Source organism: Balaenoptera ricei, chromosome 12 (genome assembly GCF_028023285.1).
Source record: "Balaenoptera ricei isolate mBalRic1 chromosome 12, mBalRic1.hap2, whole genome shotgun sequence".
Taxonomy (NCBI): domain Eukaryota; kingdom Metazoa; phylum Chordata; class Mammalia; order Artiodactyla; family Balaenopteridae; genus Balaenoptera; species Balaenoptera ricei.
Window position 1 is genome coordinate 80,666,601 of NC_082650.1, and position 17,532 is coordinate 80,684,132.

At 37.8% G+C, this 17,532-nt stretch overlaps 1 long non-coding RNA gene and 1 pseudogene across 1 annotated transcript in view; one reads left to right on the forward strand and one right to left on the reverse strand.

Moving 5' to 3' along the window:
- Positions 1-17,532, forward strand: part of LOC132376439 (uncharacterized) — a 413,195-nt gene that overhangs the window by 60,345 nt on the left and 335,318 nt on the right. The gene's annotated exons all lie outside the window — the stretch shown is intronic.
- LOC132376384 (uncharacterized) overlaps positions 10,937-17,532 on the reverse strand; it is a 100,939-nt pseudogene continuing 94,343 nt past the window's right edge.

Here is a 17,532-nt window from a genome sequence, read left to right on the forward strand (position 1 = left end):
TATCTACCTCCTTACCTGGCTGGGACATTTGTACAGACCAGATGGGGGTCTGTTACCCTCTGGCAGGTTTCCTCCCCTGTGATGTGGTAGCTCTACCCTCTTCAAAGTCCTTAGTTCTTCTTTGCCTCCTTGCTTGCCTCTCCTCAGCCTAGTAGTTTCTTTTCTGCAAGTGCTATATTGGAATCCCTTAAACCAGAGGTTGGCAAACTCTGATCAGTGAACAAAATAAGGGGATATATACTTATCAAATTAGTTAAAAATTCAGAGTTAGGATAATAGCTAATTATGGGGAGGCTGTGGGGAGGCAAGTACTCTAATGCAAGGCTGTCACGAGTGTGCTGACTTTTGGGAGGTCAATATGAAATATACTATATGTAATTATATATGCAATATGTAATGAAGCCCTTCCAGTGTGCATATACTCCTTAGCTCAGAAATTCATAAAATAATGAGGATGTTTGAAGACTTACATACAGGTCTGTTTATTATGGTTCTGCAAAAACTGGGAAAGCTTTAAATATCCAACAGTTGGGACTGGCTGAATAAATTGTAGCATATCCATGGATTAGACTACTTATACTCATGTTTGAAAATTATATTTATTAACATGGAAAAATAGTCATAATGTGTTTTAATTCTTGTGCTTGTAACAAAATATATTTTGCAATGTTTAAAAGAAAGAATAATCAGCTGGGATTGGAGAGATTTTGCTGTCTTCCTCCATTTCTTCATGAGTTTTTCAGGTTTAAATATTTTTTAAGCTCCCTGTTATCCAGTATTAAGTGATGTCAATCCCTCTACCACTAGATCACCCAGTGAAACCCTACCTTTTCTTATTGTTAAGAAGGGTTTTCATCTTCTCCAACTCAATATGTGGTCTTTATTTAATATTTGTTTATATCCATTGTACTGGTCCTGCTCATGGGGTAGAATCCCAGATATCTCCTTGGCATTGAGTTATCATTAAAGCCTGGCTTTGGTGTTTTGGGGAAGATGCTAAACATCAATGGATACCAAGAGCTCACAAGAAGATAGAGGTGATGGTCAAACACAAGCATCTTCAAATTGGGGATGAAGTTTCCTGACTTCTTTCATTTCTTCTGATAAAGATCCCACCCCTGTCATATAATATGAAATACAGAGTTATAGGGGTGGAAGTGGTATGGACAAGACTTGGGAAGATTGGGAAATATTATTCTGTGGGAGGTGGTTTCTTGAGATACATGTATGTCATGGTCAAAAAACACATCCCTTGAGATTGGCTGGTGGTGTCACTGTCTGCCTTCTGAGGCCTCTTCAGCATCTCCTAGTCTTCATCACCTCAGCGACTACAGAAGCCACACCTACTAAGGGAGAGAGATCCAGTGTGGGTGATGGTGTATACTATCTAAAGAAGGCCGGAAGAGGCCTCTTTAAGTGATAGAATTATGGATTTTTTCCCTTTGTGTTTTAAAATGTTTCTACCATAGATGGGTAGTGTTTGTGTAAGTGTTAATAATAATAAAAGTAATAAACAGGTATTTGGGGTTAAAAAAGAGCCTCAATTCAAAGGAATATATCTGAGGTAGAATTTCATGCCTTCTGAATTGCCTGTCTTCCTTCCAAAAATCACAGTGCTTAACTGACTACCTTTCCCATCTATGGACAAGGACAGAGTTTATGAGTATGACAGGCAGAACAGTATGTAGTCCTGAAAAATCTTGTTTATCCTTGAACTGTCAGGGACACTGTAATGCTCAATTCTAGGGGTCACTACTCACATGTCTTTCATGTGAGCAATGCCCCATTGGGAAATGTAGAGCTGCTGTGCTCTCCCGTATATTAATTTACTTCTAAATTATTTATTTAATCTGTCGAGAATAAGAAGGAGACCTAGAGGACACTCTAGATTGCTTCATAATTTAATGGGTTAAGACAGTTTCTCTAAGAGCTATATTAACTTTGACAATTGACTAACTGTCCAAATAGAACAATTTACTTCTCTAAACCATTTTTCAATTCTTGAAGAAGGTCAGAGTCATTTATTTGATTTCTTACAAACTGGGATTCCTGGTATTAAGTTAGGGGAGGCTCATTAAAATAAATTGATTTAGAATTGTTTAAAGTTTTTTATATGTGTGGTTGGCTCTAGTGTCTTCTAGGTATTGGATTAAATATTTTAAATTGAAAATTTTGGTTCTAGTCTGTAGGTTATGTAGCTGACATATCTTTGGACAAAGCAAGATTAATTAAAACACTGTTGTTATATTTTTTCAATTCAAGTCCTTGGGGTTTTGAGAGTGAAGTTGTGTATGACTTCCTTATCAGAAAGCCAGAACTTGTTCCAAGTCTGAGTCTCACTGCTTCTAATTTCTTTGGGTCTCGTGTTGACATTAATCTGCTCACACAGAGAGAAGGCTGGCTGGCACTGTGGAAGGAACCCTGGCATGGAGCCATAAGACATTAGGTGCAGTCTGGGCTCTGTCACCAGCTAGTGACAGCCTGAATGCTTGACTTCCTGTTTTATTATCTGTGAAATGAGAACAATGATATCTCTTTCTCTGACCCTCATTCTTTTGCTTCCCTCTTTCCCTTTTAAGGACCCTTGTGATTACACTGGGTCCAATTGGATGGGTAATCCAGGATAATCTTTCTATTTTTACATCAGCTAATTAGTAACTTTACTTCCCTCTGCAATCTTAATTCCCCTTTGCCATGTAAACGGACATATTCACAGGTTCTGGGGATTAAGGTGGACACTTTGGGAGAGCAGTATTCTGCCTACTGCATTGCTGTACTCTCTTTACTTGGTAATTAAAGGAATAAGATATAAAAGTATATTAACATTATGAATTACTACAATTATGTAATTTAAGATATTGTCTGGATAAAGCATTTTCATGTGTTTCAAGATGAAACAGACCTAAAAACTCATCCCATCAACCTTTGCTATTACCATGTGAACATGAAGGAAGAGATTAGACTAGTTTAGCAGAAGCCAAGGAACACCAAAGATTGCCAGCAAACCAGCAGAAGCTAGGAAGCTAGGAAGCTAAAGGCATGGAACATTTTCTCTCTTAATCTTTGACTTTCTAGCCTCTAGAACTAAGGCAATAAATTTCTTTAAGCCATCCAGTTTTTAGTACTTTGTTCCGGCAGCTCTAACAAACTGATATATCTCTCCAGTCACTGAAGTGGGAAGCTTGAAGGTGGTGAGAGACTGACAAGAGTTCCAGTCTATCCTTGGGGTTCTAAGCCAGCCTTGCAGGTTCGTTTGTCCTTGCTTCTCTTATTTCACATCTGACTTTCAAACTGCTTTATCTACCGATCTCAGGTTCTAGAATCATGTGAAGAGGCAACAGCTTCACAGAGACAGTCTCCCATAATTTCGTGAGGTCAATCAAATTCATATAATAAAATCTTTCTCTCTTTCTCTCTCTCTCTACACACACAAACACACGCACACGCACATACACATACACATCTCCTAGGGGCTCTGTTTCTTAGATTAAGCCCTGATTGATGTAGAACCCTTTATATATTCTTAATACCAGTCCTTAGTCAGATATGTTTTGGAAACATTTTTTTCCCCCAGTCTGATTGGCTTTCCATTTTCATAATGATGTTTTCAGATAACAACAATTTTTTTTATCTTGGTGAAGTAAAATTTATTGGCCAGTGACTTTTTTGGTCTGGTCTAAGAAATCTTTGTTTCAAAGTCATGAAGATATTATCCTACCTTTTTTCAGCATGGTATAAGCTGGTGATCAAAGTTTTTTTTTTAATGGATTTTCAGTTGTTCCAATACCATTTATTAAAATGACCTTTCTTTCTTCGTTGGATTGCTTTAGTATCTTTGTTTGTTCTGGTTTTTTTGGTTTGTCTATTTTGGCTGCGCCATGTGGCATGAGGGATCTTAGTTCCCTGACCAGGGACTGAACCTGTGCCTCCTGCAGTGCAAGCGTGGAGCCTTAACCACTGGGCCACCAGGGAATTCCCACTTTAGTATCTTTGTTGGAATTAATTGACTATATCCACATGGGTTTATGGCTGAACTCTATTCTGTTCCATTGATTTGCTTGTTTACCCTTGGGTCAAGATCACACTGTAATGACTACTATAACTCTGTAGTAAACCTTGAAATCTGGGAATGTAAATCTCATAACTTTGTTTTTTTAGAAACTGTTACAGCTATTCTAGATTCTTTGAATTTACATATGAATTTCAGAACAAGTTTGTTAATTTCTTAAAAAAATCCTCCTGGGACTTTGATTGGGCCTGAATTTGATATGCAGATCAATTTAGGGAAGTATTCGTGTCTTAATAATGTTGCTATGCTATAAACATACAAACATATATCTCCATTTATTTGGGGTTTTTCTTAAGTATTCTCAGGAAATGGTTTTTAGTTTTCAGTGTAGAGGTTTCACACATCTGTTACTAAATTTATTCTTAAGTATTTTTAATCTATTGTCAATAGTATTTTAAAATACTTTCTAATTGTTTGTTGCTAGTACATATAAATGCAATTTATTGTTGTATACTGACCTTGAATCCAACAATCTTGTTAAATTCATTTGTTCTAAGTTTTAAAAATAGATTCCTGGATAAAATCCAAAACACTGACAACACCAAATACTGGCAAGGATATGGAGCAACAGAAAAACTCATTCCTTGCTGGTGAGAATGCAAAATGTACAGCCTCTTTGGAAGACAGTTTGGCAGTTCTTTACAAAGCTAAATATAGGCCTACCATATGATCCAGCAATTGTGCTTCTAAGCATTTACCCTCAAGCCTGCACATGCATGTTTGCAGTAGCTTTCTTTAGAACTGCCAAAAACTGAAATCAACCAAAATAGACTCCAACAGATTAATGGATGAACTAACTGTGGTACATCCATACAATGGAATATTATTTAGCAATACAAAGAAATGAGCTATCACCCATGAAAAGACATATAGGAGATGTAAATTAGTATTGCTAAGTGCAAGAAGTCAATCTGAATAGGCTGTGTATTCTGTGATTATGACTATGTGACATTCTGGAGAAAGCCAAGCTATGGAGACAGTAAAAAGATCAGTGGTTGCCAGGGGTCTGTGAGAGGAAAGGGGCATGTGCAATGCAGACCTCAGCAACGTGATGGCAGCAGGTGGCAGGGGGAAGGGGTGAGGGTGGAATGGTGGCCATGAGGTGGAGGGAAGTGACTCATTAACCTCTGACCACACCAAAAGTAACAGAGTCTTAGGCCTCACGGTGTATAGCTGTTGCGGCTTGATTTTGAACTATAGAGGCTGTGGTTTTAGCAGTGTGTTTGGGCCAAGTGGAGCCTTGTCAGATGACAGCAGGCCCCAGAAGGTTTAGGAAGTAGGTGCAGCTGATGCAAAGGAGGAGGTTTTTCCCCTTTCAGTATATAGGACTTTTAGATATTAAGGCCTAGAAAAATTATGTGATGCTTGTTCTGTAAAAGTCTACAGGTCAGGACTTAAAACTACAAGTAAGTTTCACGAGTGGCTTCAAGCACTGATATGTGTATTTCTAGCAGCCTGAGGTAGGTGGAGAAGAGAGGTGACTTCAAATCTGTTCCTCTTTATGTTGTTTTCAAGTCATTCTGGGCCAAGGGAGGATCATGTGGAGAGACTGAGTGCTTGTGTTGTGTGTGCCTTGTTGACAGTCTTGTAGGGGATATTCTTCCTATCACGTGGCCTCAGTTGACTCTGGGTTTGTTAGGTACATCAGCCCTGATCATTACTTTAGAATTTAACACAAATTGTAGCTTCATCCATAAGTGTGAGATTAAGTAATAAACAACTAAGTAACATCAACGTTTCTGGTTCTTAAGAAGATGATGAATGAGCCAGGGTGGTTGGCTCCCTCCCCCAAATCAACCTTGGAGAAACTACAAAATCAAGAGGTAAAAATGAATTCAAGGAACTAAAAACAATGAAACCCCATGAAGAAATCCTTGTGAGACTGAAGTCTCTGTTCACTTACTATGTATAGAGCAGGTAGATGGCTGCAGCCCAGGGTGGAGGGTGTTAGTAAAAGGATTTGTTGGAGGAACACAGTGGATAAGATAAACAGTAGAAATCTGTGGAGGGTGATTATACAGCCTAAACAAATGTGGGGAGATAGATTCCATAGGCCTACCTAGTTTCATACCCTGAGGCAGAGGCTATAGCACCAGACTCAAGGCTACTGGTCACAAGAGTGTAGTAAACACAGGGCTCAAAGGGGAAATGGAAATGAAGAGATTTTGAATGTGCAAGAAAGTTACCTCAGATAAGACCCGGTGACTAAGGCTGACACCACTGTAAATTTCTAAATTTTGCAAGAACACAGTAATATCTCAAATGCCAGTTCTCTGAGAAACAGGTGGATTTTCTCTCCAGGTATAGTAAACATAATGTCATTATTATTATGAGAATTAAATGCAAAGATGCAACTAAAGTGCTTAGCCCAGTGCTAGGAAAACAGGGCTCAACAAATATTAGCTGTCACTTAAAATTATTTTCAAGTTTAATCTGGGGAGTAGCGTACTCCGTGAGTGGTCAACTGAACTCACTTGATAAAACCTCTATTTTGCCAGTCATTTTCTTCAATATGACTCTCAAAAGAAAAAGTCTTATTATAAGGCAAGAAGAAATATGAAATGATGAAAATGATACATTTTCTATGAAATATGAAAATTTTCTATGAAAATTTATATATATCATTTCTATGACAATGATATATTCTTGTAGAAAAATCTATGAACCTACAAGCAGAAGTACCCAGGAAATCCTTTTGGGATTTGGACATAAATGATACTGCTGGAGAGTAGCAGAGACTGCTTGGGCAAATGAACGTGTGTGATGTATTCTTGAAATAGATCACAGAAATTGCACAGAGGCAAGAAATAATGAAGACAGATCTTTTCCTTATCTGGACATCTATTAGTTGGCTTACTTAGTTAAAATCAGACACTACTTTGACAATTCATTTTTAAAGGTATAAAAGTGATAAAGTGAATTGCTTTGCTGGGCCTAATTCTGGCCAACAAGGAGCTATTGGCTGGTAAAATGGAAGTGATTGAAACCTTAGGATAAAGCAGCTTTTTATTATGACAATTTAAAAAACTACAGAAAAGTGAGTGATTAAACAAACATCCATGTACTTATCACCTGGATTTAATAATTATTCACATATTGCCTAGGGATCAGTTCTTTCTCTGGGTTTCTAATACTGCCAAATGCCGATATAGAAAACATTAAGTTAGCAATAATCGTTTGATAAAGTCAAAAATAAAGGAATGGAGCTATTTATCAGGATAATACCTCTTCTTGATATTATGCTACACCTAGTATTCATTTTGCAATTCTTTTGCCCATTATGAGTGAATTCCTTTCTGAGTTTTTCATGAGTAATCTTCATGTCTATAATTTCCCCCTTTGAAAAAAGTGGGTGGTCATTCATTCTCAGTGGGATGCACTATTTTTCAATATAGGGAAAAGATCATTTCAATGAAATACTTCGGATCTGAGAATTCCATACAGAGAAAAGTGAAGCAATCGGTGGTTTGACTTTTATTGATATGGAAAGTAATGATTCTGAGAAATATCTGTCTATATACAGTGCAGTGGTAGGGTGACTTCTACTTCAAAATAAATCTTGAATTTGTAAATAAAATAGTATTTCATCTTTATATGATACTATTCCTTCCAAGAGCTCAAAAGTTTTTCAAATTTATTTCTCCATTTATTTTCATTATAGCTCTGTGATGTAGATAAGAAGGGATAGGTATAACTTAGTGATTCATATTCTAAAGGGAAAATGTATTTTGGGGATATTTTATTTGAAAGTCAAGAGAATATATCTTATTGTTTCTTACCAAGAATTGTAAAGACCATAAAATATATTGAAACATATAAATATATGTTTATAGTGTAGGTATCCCTTTTTTCTTGAAAATTTATAATTGATGCTTGTAACCCATTGGGTAGCAAAATGAAACACATAAAAATACTATATGCTTTGTTTTATGACTGTAGATGATATATGTCACTATACCTCTGAAAGCCAAGCATTTGTCTATCGTAAACCCTGGAAGCATAAAATCAGCTTAAATATATGCCTTGGTAAGAGTAGTAGTAGAGAGGGAAGAATGTTAGCAGGCTTGAGGAAGTCCTGTTAGATACTAACAAGAAAGATCATTAAAGCTGTTTCAGACAATACTCTTAATAGTTTCTGACAATTCGAACCCTGTGCATGTAATTCTCATTGAAATGTGTTTGAAATCATATCTTTCATTGAAGAATATACACTAAAGTATTATTAGGTGTAATCTATTCTTATAGGGATTATAGGTAATTTTATTTCCCTAGTTATATTTTCTAGTATTTATTGCTAATTTTTTTACAATAACATTAAGAAAGAGAAGAAATATGTGTTTTTTTTTAAGTTTTTCAGTACAATTTATTCTTCCTACATTTTAATTTACATTTATTAAGTGTCTTAGAAATATTACACTCAAAGTAATAGAGCTCCAGAGAGAGGCCATTAACTAAGAGGGGAACAGTCTCAGTGTGTCAACTTCCTAGTTAGCCTGCTCGCCTCCCCACTACACATATTTGCCTTCTGGTGGTTATTACTATGTAATTGTCTTCAAGTTGTGGCTGAAGCTTGAGTCTACATCTGGCATCAGGCCAAGTCTGTGAATCCATGAATATAGGCCACCAAATGCATTTAGGGTACAGCCTGCTGAAGGTTCTTTCTTGACAGTCAATGATGATGAATGTGAAAAGACTGGCTATTCTCTTGGGAGAAGAAAATATACTCCACCTTAAGTGACAGCTACAGTTTTCTAACAGAAAAAATAATCAGCAAAGGGAGAGGATCAATGATAAGGATAGGGAAAATACTCTGAGAAGAGAGTAAGTACAATATATACATAATGGAATAAATAGTGAGGCTGTTCCTGAGTCCAAACTCTTATTTTTAAAAGTCTGATAAAAATTTACTCAATTACATTTTATACAGTAATATTTAGTGAGCTTTGTCCAAAAAGGCTATGTTTTAAATTTGTTTGTAAAAATAACAAAAGCTTTATCACTCAGTCTCTGGTCAATAAGAAAGGAAGAAAACCTGGCTAGAAGTAACAATAAATAATTTCACACAAAAGGCCAGGTGACATAAGAATAGTATATTAATTAATATATTTTCTTTGTATTTACAGTAAATCGATTTGTTAATACTGTGATAGAAAAAATAATCAGTCCACATTATGTAGTAGAAACAGGCTTTGAGGCTGATCATACCTCTCACAATAAAAACATTCAAGGATTCTTCCACATCTAAAGTACTTTTCAACATGACAGTGTTGGGTGAAGGTAAAACTGACAGAGTACTTTATGTCCTAGAATCAAGGAATCGAGGATATTACCAACCATTAAGCAAGCAGCAAAAAGCTATTTCGTTTTTCCAGGACTATTTAAATATAGTAGTTACCATATGAGAATTTAATTTTACTTTGAGATATAAAAAGTAAAAACCCTAAATAGGGAAACTGCATTAATCAAAAGCAGCCCCAAACAAAAAAGCCATCAACAGAAATGAAACAAGGCATTCTTAACGAATGTTTCATTCTTAATGAAACAAGGCATGCATAAAAAGGATAATTACATAATACATACTTTAATGATCAGACTAATAAATAAATGAGGTAAATTTTACAGTCATTGGAACAAATAAACTATATTCAACCACTTAAGTGTTGTACTGACACTGCTTTTGTTTCAAAATATAAAGGAATATAATTAATCTAACATCTAAAAACTGCATACTTTGAATGTTTGCTTTTTTGATCCCCTTTTGAGATAGTAAAGGGGAACTGTGTAACAAAATATTATCTGAATATAAATTATCAACACCAATATGATACAATTATCATGTAATTGCCATTCTGTATATGCACAGTGGAAATATTTTGAAAGCTAGGAAACAGATGAAAACAGACTGGTCAGAATTTTAAATTTCAGACTAACCCATGATAATCTAGAACAGAAGAAGACAAAAATGAAATTCACCAAATAGATATAACTTGATATCTTTTCCAAATTCAGTAGTCCACTAAGATGCAACTTCTAAACAAGTCTATTACCTCAAAGGTAAAAAGGAAGAAAACGTAAATCTCTTTTGAGCTTTAGTTTTCAAGTTTATGCTCTGAAAGAAGGCCAACATTAGTCAGAACAGCAATACTGTATCTTTGCTTTTGAATTTTGTATTTGCTTTTTCTATTTTAGTTATAGTATGGAATAGAGAGAAAAATATTAAATTATCCAGTCAAGGGTAAGTATTTCTGGCCAGTTCATGAAATATATTGAGCTAATGAGTTGGGTCAAGAATTTCCTACTATGCTGCTACATTTATTATGTATAGCCTTGGAATAGTAATTTAGGAGATGTCTATCATAACTACTGACGGCACTTTTCATGGTATACCAATTTCCACTTTTACTTTCTTCTCTCCTTTGCCACTTAAATGCATTATTTTAACCACCTGATAGGAAATTTTATTTTACAAATTCCTGTTTCATTTACTGAAGAGGTGATTTTAGCACATAAATCTGCCAATGCTGAGAGATGATGATGATGATAGGAAAACTAAAACCCAGAGGATTATTCACTCAAATTTCTGCTTTAGTTTTTTTTGGAAGATCGCTGGCAGAATAGAAAGAAGAGCCAAAATCATTAGAACAAACACTGAGTTCCAGGAAACAGCTTCCCCTGCTGTTGTAAGCTGGTACAGTGTTGTTCCTGCCTTAATTGCTACAAAAGAGGGAGGTGCAACACCTAGAAAAGTGCCAGTAAAAAGAACTTTCAATGGCACGTTTATCACAGGAGACATGAATAAACCAATTAGGCAGACATGGTGTTATTCTCAAAAATATAATGTAGTTAATGAGATGTTCTCTGTGACGTTCAACCTACTGTGACCATTATACTGCTTTCTCAGTTAGGTATTTATATACAACCGGCCTCCCAACTAAATAGGAGGGCATATAGCAGAACGAGGCACCGAGTCCAGAACACAAACAAACAAGAAATAAGGCTAGTGGAAAGGGATGAAGAAACCCTGAGAGTATACTGAGAAATACAGAGCCCGGAATAGCAAATGTTCACAAGAAAATATATGCAGCAAAATAAGCTACAAGTACTTGTACGTAAAAGGTGTCCTTATATTTGGATAAAACTCTTCCTAGAGCCTTGGCCTCATCCACATCTCTGGGAACCTTCATATTCACTCCTTCTTCTTCACTACGCTGAGGAAAAGTTTTATATACCAAAAGCTGCAGATAAGAAAATGGACACCAGTATAAGAAGCGACATTCTTGCTGACCCAGCTTCTGCACAGGCCTTCTCCTTCAGCTGGTCTCCGCTGCCTGGCGCCGAGGGACCCCGCGGCCCCGCTGCCTTGTCCCCCGAGGGGTCGTACGGAGCGCCCCGCGTGCGATCTTTCGTCACGGCTGCTGCAGGGAAGGTGGGGGAAGCGGGGTGAGGCGGCGGCGGCCCCGTAACAACGAGCACGCGGCAGGCTCCCGACTACGCCCAGGGGCCAGAGCCGCAGCCGCTTCCAGGACGACCACCGCACCGGAGACGACCTCAGGCCCGCGAGCACAGTCGAAATACATGTTTTTAAAAAGGAATAATGTCTTTGTGAACGCTTAGAAATTCACTTGCGAGAGGAATCCAACTCCAAACACGGCATCAGAGAAAATACAGATTCTTCATTGTATTTTTGTTATCGCCCTCATAATTCTTGTGTGTTTAATGGCTTAGGATTCTGATCCATCAGTCATTTTTGTCAAGCACTCTCTAGGCTATTAGCCTCTCAATACATATTGTGGAGCCAAAAAAGAAGGATGATAAATCATGGAAGTTTCTTGTAATGAGCACAGGATCATTCTTTTTAGAGAAAACACACATACGAAAAAGTGGAGACCAATCAGATGCTAAACTGTCTCACTGAGAGTGCAGAGAATGGAGAGGTCAGGTTGGAGCAGCCGGAGATTTTAAGAAAGATGAGATTTGAGCTTGGCTTTGAAGGAAGTGTGATTAAGGAGCCTTGAAAGTCAGGACATAGAGGAACTGATTTTATTCATCATCAGTCTTGACAGAGAAAATTATGGGGGAAATTCTGTCTTAGGAGAATTAGTGTGAATATTCTCCATTGAACAGGGGGCAAGACTTGGGGAAGAGTAGTAGAGGAGACTGGTTGTCCCTGATTTCTCTTCTCTCTCGCAATAGCAGGAGAACCCTGAGATTTTTTTTAGCTGGGCACATGGCCATCCATTTCCCAGCTCTCTTTCCACTGAACCATGGCCACATCATTATGTTCCAGCCTGGAAGTTGTGAGGGAAAATGATATGTGATACTTCCAAAGACATGTCCTTAAAGGAAGGGGCTGTACTGTTTATCCCTCCTTCTTCTATCCTGCTGCTGCTCTATGGGAGAGGGAAATTATCTTCTATCTTTTTAAAGGTATATTAGCTCAGGTTTGTATTTCATGCAGCTGAACCTATACCCTAACTAATAAAATTTGGTATGTGAAAGTAGAGTACTATATGTATCAGAAACTTAGCTAGGTGCATTTATTTGATAGTTTCAAGGATACAGACATTGCAGAATGTAAAGGGGGTCACATTTTTTATGGTGTGGCAAAACAGTGGCAAATGTACCTCTGACACTTGGATGGGCAGATTATGGGCCAAGTGAGACAATAACTCCAGGGGAAATGGTGGGAAAAAAAATAAATGTCTGTTGGCAGCTCCTGACCTCTTTTAAAAGGCCCCGCAACAAAGAGGAGCGCTCAGGCTAGAACTAGCTGGTTTGCAAGTAGAAATGGAGGGAAATACAACTTTGACGAGGGACTTGGTGCCTGAGGCAATCTCAGATGACTGGGGTTCTGGTAATTTGGGGCCTCACAGGGCTGAAGAAGTAAACTGATTCTGTAATACAAATTCAAGCAATTATAGAACCTGTCAGTTTTAGCAGGAGATAGGAGTAGGGTCACAAAACTTTTCAAGCACCCCTGTTAGACTATGGGAACCAGTCTGGCCGTGAAGATGAGATTAAGGGTGTTGCCTTGTCCCCAAGTCTCAGTTGGCTTCCAGTAGCTGCCGCTGCTCTAGGCAGGGTACAGAGGTTGTAAGTAAAATGTCAGTCCTCAAGTCTTGAAGCAATTTTTTGATGAAATCTTTGGCTGAGTTCATCCCTTGAAAACTAAAAGACTAGAATCCTAGTTAAGTTTTTGAGGGAATGTTATTACCAAATGATCCACATGTCAGGCCTGCAAAAGCCTGTGATTTTTTTTTTTAACCTCTAAAGCAACTTGCAAATCTGAAAACCTGCATTGGTGGGAAGTAGGTTGTGAAAGCTATGCAGTCTCACTTCAGAAGTGTCCAAGGAGGATAACGGACAAGAAAGAAACCCCTGGAGGGCCAAACCAGAGGCCTGTGAGAAAAATGGACAAGCAGACAGAAGAACTGAGGCCCTCTAGATTGGCTAATGGGGACACTTATGAGCTCTGGGAATTTGCACAATATAGGCTCATTTTTTGGTTCAAATTTAAGATTCGTTTTTTAAAGTATACATATCATATAAAAGTTTTATCTCATGAAAATATGCCCCATATTAAATAATTTTTAAGATACATAATTACTTATGGGTAATGTTTTCAATTTAGTTTATCCATTATCATAGTGCCTGAAGCTGCCTTTGTTTCCTCTCCTAAGGCTCAGTGCAGAATATAACTTCCCCCATGAGGAGGGGCAAGAAAGCAAGGATACTAGGAAGACCAGTCTCAGTTGTCATTGATGATGCCAAGAGGCACTTAACACCCTGACCGTGTTATTTAAACGTAAATTAGAAGATAAGCTGTATGAGTGAACTTCATGAAGTTTTTCATGTAAAGTGTATTTTATGTCATCAAAGATATTTGATCATTGGGTAGCTTTTATTGTGATTATCCTGTACCTCCCCTACCATTGAGTATATCGGGTAAGACAATAGCTTTTGTTTGTTTGTTTTTTTGGTAAATAACTAGACCACATCTGGACCTGGTATAAAGGAGGGCATATCACTGAAAAACAAACAGACAAACAAACAACAAAACCTGGATTTTGAGCTGATGCAGTAATTGGACACAGCCTTGAGGTGGTGTCCTTTGAGGTCTGGGTGAATGTGCTGCATATATTGGAAGAATTATACTAGGCCACTCAGGTCTCCTTTGAAGAGAGTTTCTCAAGCAAGAGGTGCAGTCAGCAGCAGCACCTTTGAGATCCACCAAACTCTTGGAGCAGAGGACACGCTCTCCCTCACTCTCTGGGTGACTCTAGCCAATGACTGAGCATGGTGGGGTTCTAGGTGCTGGCCATTGCTGCCCAACATGAAACTCATGCAAAGGGCAATTTTTGCTTTGTAACTTCCTGTGGGGCTGGCTAAGAGTTTTTTGAGGGGTACCATAGTCTGGGCTCTTCCTATCCAAGCCTCCTTCTTTTTTCCTTTCCTTTCACAGGCATCAGACCTACACTGAGCACTGAAAGCTTTTCGTGCCTACTCCTACTCCCTCTCCCCTTTGTCTTTCACAGGCTTCTCCACCCAAAACATCTCTTGCCCTTCTAACTCTGCCTTGACCACTGTTTCCCGGAGGGCCAGAGCCAGCACAGGCGCACATGCATGTTCGTTCACTGTAGAGTCAAGTGACAGGCAGTATTACATGTCCTTGTCTGTGGGATACAAGTTATTACTACTCTGCCACTCAGTGGAGAATGTTCTTTGCATCACGTTAAATAGATTTTCCTTTTTACACTTCACCAAGTGCCTTTGTTTTATCCTCAAGTTTTTCCAAACTCCCATCCATATTATTTATTCTATATATTCTCAAATTTTCCCTGAGTCTTTCCATCCCAACCCTCTGTCTCCTGGCTCCCATCTCTACGAGGACTCTCTAGGACAGCTAGAGTGTGGCCATCACTTCGCTTCACTGCTCTCTTGAGTTGGGAATGACTATTTTGGGGGGTCCTAGGCCTTCTTTCTTTGTTTTGATGGTATACTTTCCTATTTTCTTAAAATACATCTTCATGCCTAAGAAAGATTGCATTTAAGGCAAACTTCCGAGTTCTCGCATGTTTGAAAACGTCTTTACTCTGACCTCATGAATGATTATTATGTTGGCTATAGAAGTCTGGGGTAAAAATCATTTTCCCTGGGAATTTTGAAGGCCTTCCTCTATTGCCTTTCCACATCCTGTGTTCTGATGAGATGGCTAATATCTTTGATTTTCATTCCCTTGTCTTTTCTCCTGGGTAGCTTTTTGGATCATTTCTTTATACTCAGAGGTATGACATTTTACCAGGACGTATCTAATCCTGGGTGCAGAATGAGTCCTTTTGGTCTAAAGACTGACTTAATCTTCAAGGAAATTATCAATTAGTGCTTCTGTGATAATTTTTCCCTCATTTTTTTTTCTCTTTCTGGAATTCTTATTTGGATGTAAAATGTCTTGAAATAATCTTTCGAATCTCTCATCTTTTCTCCCATGTTTCAGTCTCCTTGTATTGCAGTTGGGGAGAGTTCTTTAGATTTATTTTCTAACTTTTCTATTGAATTTTTATTTGGCAGTCAAATTTTAATTTCCAAAAGTTTTCTTGTTATCTGATACTGTCTTGTACATACTGTCTTGTAGTTATTTATGAATGCAGTATCTTTCTAAAATTAATATTTTTTGGGGAAATACATTATACATTCAAGAGTATTACTATGTATTTTAAATATATAACAAAATGGATCCCCATGTACCTATCACTCCAGGTAAGAAAGGAAACAGCAGCACTATAGAAGCCCCTGTGTTCTCTTCTTTAATCATATTCCCTTCCTTCCAGAGGTAGTTCCTACATTGAAGGTTGTGTTAATCATTCCTTTTCTTTTGAAAATAGTTTTATCATCTATGTATGTATTCCTAAACACTGATTATTTAGCTTTGCCTGTTTTTTAACTTTATAAATGGATTTACACTGCATGTTTTTCTTTATGAATTGTTTCTCTTGATTTTGGGATTGCTTATTTACCAACAGCTTCCATTCTCTGTTCTTTGAAGTTGACAGTTTATATCTTTTAAAGAAAGCATTATTATCATTTTAATGAAACTTCAGCAGGGGAAGGATAAATGTGTATGCTTAGTCTGTCATATTAAACTAGAAGCCTAGATGAGATTTCTTTTTTAATAGCATGTGAATCGGGCTATTTTATTAAGTCATACTCGTTCTTATTGGCATGTTAGCATATATACGTTTATTATGTGTGATATATATGAAAGTAACAATTAAAAAATATTTTATCATTAAAAGATGTGAAGTAAATGCTCTTAAGGAGGTAGTGGGATGTAACAGGCCTTGGGATCAATCAAACCAGAGTTAAAAATCCCTATTCCACCACCTTTTAGTTGAGAGATATTGGGCAAATCACTTAGCTTCTAAAACTCCCAATTTCCCCTTTTGTAAATGGGGACAAAAATACCTACTCGGAGATTGGGATTGACATGTATACACTACTATGTATAAAATAGATAACTAATGAGAACCTACTGTGTAGCACAGGAAACTCTACTCAGTGCTCTGTGGTGACCTAAATGGGAAGGAAATCTAAAAAAAGAGGGGCTATATGTATACGTATAACTGATTCACATTGCTGTACAGCAGAAACTAACACAACATTGTAAAGCAACTATATTTCAATAAAAATTAAAAAAAAAAACGTACCGCAAAGTGTTGTTTGATAATTAGATGAGGCAGTGTACGTGAAGGATTTAATCTAGTGCTCAACATAAAGTAAATACTCAGTAAACAAAGTTCCTGTTCTTCCCTCTCATTAAAGAAAAGTGAAGCTTTTCTGTCCTAAGAAATCTCATAAGCAGGGCTAGTTTTACGTCCTGTGCAGTCACACCAGGCCCTGTGCTCAGAAGGACCCACGTTTGGTTTAATGCTCTACTGTCCCTGTCTTGAAATTATGAATAATTTTATCTTTGAGCTTACGTAAGTGAAGTCTGGGGCGATGGAGCATGTGTACGAGCAGAAGAGGTAAATTTAATATGTGTCCACCTTTTCTTACCACTCCATTCACATAAACTGCTCACAATGCTCTCTGAGCACAGAATTCCAGCAAATGCATGGTGCATGGGAGTTTAGTGAGACTCAAACAAACATAAGGTAAGTTTTATGTCTGTGACTAAGTTGGGGTGACGGCAGCCCTGAGAACACACTTTTTTTTTTTTTAAGTTTTTTGGCTGCGTTGGGTCTTCGTTGCGGCATGCAGGATCTTTTTGTTGTGGCACGGGGGCTCTTCGTTGTGGCGCGTGGGCTTCTCTCTAGTTGTGTCGTGTGGGTTTTCTCTCTCTAGTTGTGGCATGTGGGCTCCAGAGTGGGTGGGCTCTGTTGTTTGTGACACGCAGGCTCTCTAGTTGAGGAACGCGGGCTCAGTAGTTGTGGTGCATGGGCTTAGTTGCCCCGCGGCATGTGGGA